The 6,140-nt window shown below is 39.4% G+C and overlaps 1 non-coding gene across 1 annotated transcript; it reads right to left on the bottom strand.

Moving 5' to 3' along the window:
- Positions 1-5,638: 5,638 nt before the first annotated feature.
- Positions 5,639-5,745, bottom strand: LOC141645646 (small nucleolar RNA R71). The gene has a single exon (XR_012545124.1). It is a non-coding gene; the product is annotated as a small nucleolar RNA R71 (small nucleolar RNA).
- Between the last annotated feature and the right edge of the window lie 395 nt (positions 5,746-6,140).

Here is a 6,140-nt window from a genome sequence, read left to right on the forward strand (position 1 = left end):
AGGAAATCTCCCCAAACCAGCGTGAGTTAGGAGGTTTCAGTAGCCAGCAGTGCTACCATAAGTACCTGAAAGGACAGAAAATACCGTGCATTATCCGAGAAAACAAAGTTGAAGCGGTAATTTTGTGCAAAGAATTAAGCTGAAGAAAGCGATAGATGAATGAAAAGGAAAGAAAATAAAGGGAAAACTCCCTAAAACTCCCTTTCGTGCTCCGCAAAACGACCAAACACAGCAGGGGAATGATCGAAAACAGGTACAGCAGCGGGAAGCGGTCGATCGACCACACAGTCCAGTCGATCGACTGATATACCTGACAAGGACAGTGCGTTCTTCGAATTAACTCAAATAGCGTGAGTCAATATGGTCTAACAACCTGCAAATTCACATAATACAGCGCCCAAAATTGCGCTAAACCCAAATGTAAAGTCTATAGCCTAAATAAATCGTAAGCAAACCATATTAAAGCGAAGTCTCATGCACACCAAAAAACAGTAAATAGTCTAAAATGGAAGAAATAGTCTTAAAGTGGTTTATAAAACTAGATAGATCAACGGAAGCTGCGGAAAATCTCCGACCAAGGCTTCTGACTATATGAAGTACCCTCCGCAATGCTAATCTCAGCAGCTGGACTCCACTCCAGTCCTTCATCTAGAATACTCAACGGGTCATCAACAGCTCTAGCGGCTTCCCAAGCTCTTGGATCGTCCGGCTCATCAAACTCTAAGTCATAATTCGACACTTTTCTCGGCTCTTCCTTCCCCAAACCAGTTCCTGCAACAGTCAAAACAGAAGAGTTTTCCTCCATCGTGCTCCCAATCTGGGGCGGAGGTGTTAGAGCAGGAATAAGCACAGGGGTAAGAGGTGGAGTATCATCAAATTTGCTCGACAAATTAGCAGCTTGATTAGCCACTAAAATTGCCAACCAATTTTCAAAATTCTTATCAGATTCAATCCTAGCTTCTTCCATTTTTATAACTTGAACCAAGAGCGTTTGAACTACCTTTCTCAATTCCGCAGTTTCATTTGTAGCATTCTCCAGCTTTTTGAACCTGGCATTAATGGAAGCTTCTAGTGCCGCAATAGCATTCATTTCAATACTTGGTTTTCGCGAATTCCCACGCGAACTTCCCATCTATCAAGAGTACTCAATCCTTCCTCCTGAAATGATTCTGCTAAAAGTCTCTATCTAGCGCAAGGTGACCTGCGTATAAGAAGAAACTACAAGAAGAAGATAAGGACTGTCTCAAGGAACGGATGTTCCTTGAGACCAAAATAAACTAAAATAAAACAACTAAAAATTTACGCTGCCTCCCCGGCAACGGCGCCAAAATTTGATACCGTCGTTTTGTATCAAAATTAAATTTATAATTCCAAACTAAAACTATAGCTAGTGATAGTAAGGGTCAAACCACAGAGAGACAAGGTCAGTTCTATTTGCTATTTCCAGTCTATAAAAGTAACAATTAAGTGGGGGTTTTGAAATTGTTTGATTCTAAAAACTAATTGACAAAATAAGAGAATTCGCAAATAAGATAAAAGAGAGATTAGGAACTTCGGTTCACCATGGCTAAGGTCGGGTCAAAAAGGTAGTAGAGGTCTTATAAAACGGTCTCGGGGAACATGAGCAAGTCCTTCGATCAATGCTCAATAACCTTACGGTCTTCTAATTCCCAAGGATTTCTCAAAGCTTTCGCTCAAAGAAAATTCCAAACCCAATGAAAACCTAACCTACTAATCTTTCAATCTAGCAAGACGGATTTATCAAAAGGTAATAAGATTGATACGGAAGAATTCATACTAACAAGACAACCCTAATTTATGCCATGGCTCACCTCCTTCCCAATCAATAAAATTAGCTATTCATAATTGAAACTAAAACAATTGCAAAATTGATAGCAAAGAACAAGTTTGACATGATTTGATTGAATTAATGACAAAAGATAAGAACTGAATTGCTGAAATTAAATTGGTAATAACAAGAATTGAAATAACAAGAAATTAAAGAAGAAAGAATTTGCATAAAAAATTACTAATTAAAATGATGAACAAAGTAATTGAATTCGGGATTCGTCGTCCCTCTTTCTTCCTTTTTTCTAGATCTAAAACTGAGTTCTTCAATAATGAAAAGCATAACCTAAAAGTATTCTGTGTTCTACTGATAAACGATGCCAAAAGTTAATTACAAATTGGGCTTTTAAAAGTCTAACACGAAAAATAAATCTCAGCTGCGCGGCTTGGTCGATCGACTAAGGGGCATGGTCGATCGACTGGTGAGTGAAGTACAGTAGCATCCGCTGAAGTTCCATGGTCGATCGACTGGTGTTGTTGGTCGATCGACCAGCTGAGCTGTGCAGTAACCTCATTTCCTCTTCCAATCAGCCTCTAAGCTCCATGCACGCATCCCGAGGTGAGTGAGTACGAACTCCCTTCTTCCAAGCTTCCCTGAAGTTGCCTCCGGAGGACGATTTAGGCTTGATCTAGCCCACTTCCACTCATTCCTACAATAAATCATAGAAATTGCAAAGTAAACCGTTTCGGGAGAAATAGTAGCCTTAAGCTAACAATTATGCATGGAAATATGTGCCTAAACTGCAAATAAAGTGTATAGAATATGCACGTATCATTAGCCTTGGTGAAAGTGGGAGCTTGCTTCTTACCCTTCTTCCCATTCTTTTTGAACTTCCCCTTGCTCTTTGTGCTTATGTTAAGCACATCCTTAGGTGAGTTAACATTTAACCCCATGTCTCTTTCGGCTTACACAAGTAGCTTGTGCAACTCTTCAAGAGACACGTCCTTGTCTTGCATGTTAAAATTCACCCGGAATTGAACATATGCCTTGACTTTGGATAAGGAGTGTAGAATCCTATCTACAATGAGTTCTTTGGGGATTTCAACTTTTTGAATCTTCAAAGTCTCGACTAGCTCCATCAATTTGAGCACGTGAGGGCTAACCTTTTGGCCCTCTTTAAAGTTGAGATCAAAGAATGCCGCGACCACCTCATATTGGACGATCCTCGGAGTTTGTGAAAACATTGTCACAAGCTTGGAATAGATTTCATTAGCGGTGCCCATTTTAAAGGCTCTCCTTTGGAGATCCGCCTCCATCGCAAAAAATCAACACATTTTTCATTGCGGCGGACTCCTTGTGGTAAGCCTCATATGCTTCCCTAGTTGATGTGACCATAATTAGCGCATATTTAGCCCCCGAATTAGCCTTGTTCCCATGCTTTTTAGTGCATATTTGGGTCATTTATTGTCTTTAGTTCTTTGTTTTGCATATTCTTTGAGATTTTGATCCCTTGGTAAGAAAGGAGTGCAAATCTTGCATTTTCATGGCAAAACGAGACTAAATTGATTGAATTCAATGACCAAGCATCAAGGAGAGACAAGATTAGAAGGCCTTTGTACATATTATAGTAGATGAGCAATGTTGAGAAAGGATCCTTGAGTCCCCGAGGAAATCCCCAAGGATTTTATGAAGAAAAGGGAAGAAAAGAAGAAGAAATAGTGCTGAGCTACAATCCGAGCGGATTGTCCACAATCCGTCCGTCCTCCTCAAGCACAATCCGAGCGTCTTCCTTCAAAGATGCCCGGACAGCAACCACAGAATCCGCCCGGATTCACCTGAAGACGCCTGTTTTCCCCCGCCTGAATCCGCCCGTCCCGACTCCAAAACGCACGGATTCCAGTACAGCGAAATTTCGTCTTCTCCAAGCTACAAAGAAAGAAGCCCTTCCTTCGAAAAATACCGGCTCCTCCCTGCTCAAACTAAAAAAGTGTAATTACTAGTTTAGCCTTTAGTTAACCCTAATGCATCCACCTAATTTCCACTATAAATACCTCATTAGTCTAATTAGAAGAGCATGTTCTTCTTATCAATAATTAGAGTAGTTAATATCAATCAAATCTCTCTTTAGTATTGTAATCAACAATTAATCAAGTTCTAATACAAGTTTTATTTCCTTAATCTCTCTTTTGTTCATCCTTTATTTTGGGTAATTGAAGATTATTTGGGTTATTATTGGGAGATTGACAACCTCTCAATCAAGCATCAAGTACTTCTTTTATTCTTTGCTTTATTATTGGAATCATTAGTAGGTATAATTCTCTTAATCCCTCTTTAATTATTGTTAATTACTTTCATTTATTCATCGTGTTTCCTTTTGTTGGTATGATTGACAACCTTGCTAGCATGATCAACATGATAATGAGTGAGTAGTGACCTAGCTAGGGTTAATGGGTAATTAGGGGAAACCAACATGGGGAATGATTCATGCTTAAATTAATATGCTTTCATGGTTTATTTGCTTGCTTGTTTTGATCTCAACTAATTCACATGTTATGTTTGATGAAATGTGAGCCTATGAATCCTTGCATTTTTTACCCATCACCTATCTTTTCAATAAGACTTGTAAGACATAAACCAACTCGAGTCTCATTAGACCATACATGTTGTTGAGTAGGGAAGACTAAGTCGACTTGTAGGTGTTGTACAATCTAATCGATTTGGCTCCGGGACCCAAACTTTCCTAGGATTGTAAGATATAACCCAACTCAATCTATCACAACAATAATTGCTTGCTTATAATTTGAGAACATGTTTGTATGATCAATTCCCATGATTCCCCTATGACCCCATGACACCCTAGTGCTTTTTATCAATTGTTTACAACCCTTTTAATTCATCTTACTTATTTACTTTCTTTGCTATTTAGTTAGTGACCTTCTACATCAACCCAAATTGTGACACCCCTATGACACCACTAGTTTCAATAAAAATCTCATCTCAATTCCCGTCCCTTGGGATCCGACCTTTACTTGCCTCTTTACTAATTGTAGAGTTGTTTGTGAAGCTATAAATTGTGTTTTGATTAGGACGTGACCCAACGACAACACCTATTCAATTCTGAACACGAAACGGACCGATCAAAAATGGCGTCGTTGCCGGGGACGGTGTTTACTTGATTTAGATTTTCTTTTATTGTTATTAGTGTGTCTTTCTTTGCCTTGGGGAAGTAAAACTCCTCAAGGTTTGTTCTAATTGTTTTCGAGTTGTTTGATATTTTGCATGTCTAGAAGGTCACAAGGTGATTTGTTACATTTTGACCGTGAAATTGAAAGAACCTTGACAAACAATATGAGATTTTCTAGGAGGAATTTGAGAGGTATTAGTGAGGTTGTTCAACCAACTATTGAGTTAATCAACCCTTTTGCAAGAGAAGGTGAGGAGAACCCATCACAAAATACCCCACAAAATCAACCTACATTGCCTAAATTTTCATGGCATTCCGTACCTACCGAGGAGAACCTACCCAATGGTACTCCCACACCACAACATCTAACCGGAAATTTTATTGCTAAATCCGCCTTTCTCCAATTAGTCGAAAGTAGCCAATTTGGGGGGATGCCTAGTGAAGACCCTCATTCTCATATGGAAACCTTTTGAGACTATTGTGATGCGATTTCTCAAACCGGTGTGACTCAAGACCAAATTCGATGGGTCTTATTTCCTTTTTCTCTAATCGGCACCGCGAAACAATGGTTGAAGGGCCTTGATAAGGCCACTCTTGGAATAGATTCTTGGAAGAATTTGGCTCTAGCTTTCTACAAAAAATTCTACCCACCGGAAAAGACTAACATGCTAAGAGCTCAAATTACGGGTTTTAAGCAAAGGGATGAAGAATCTTTGTATGAAGCTTGGGAGCGGTTTAAGGGAATTTGTCGCTCATGTCCTCACCATGGACTTAGCGAATGGTTCTTGGTACAACAATTTTGGAACGGTTTATATGAAGATTCAAGGAACATTCTCAACATGGGATCAAATGGAATGTTCACCGAAGTTGATGACAATCAAACATGGAACAAGATTGAGGAAATGGCGGTCCATAACTCACAATATAGTAGACCTCGCAAGGCTACTAGAGGAGGAAGGCATGAAGTGGACTCTTTTACTCAATTGGGTGCTCAACTTAGTGCTCACATTGACACAATCAATTTGAAGTTTGAACAAGCTATGGCTAGACTTAAAGAAACCTCAAAATCACCAAAGGATCATGTTAATGCCATGACGGCATCCTCATCAATCCCAAGTGGGATATGTGAGAATTGTGGAACTTTGGGACACGACCAAAGTGAATGTA

The sequence above is a fragment of the Silene latifolia genome, chromosome 2 (genome assembly GCF_048544455.1).
Source record: "Silene latifolia isolate original U9 population chromosome 2, ASM4854445v1, whole genome shotgun sequence".
Lineage (NCBI taxonomy): Eukaryota > Viridiplantae > Streptophyta > Magnoliopsida > Caryophyllales > Caryophyllaceae > Silene > Silene latifolia.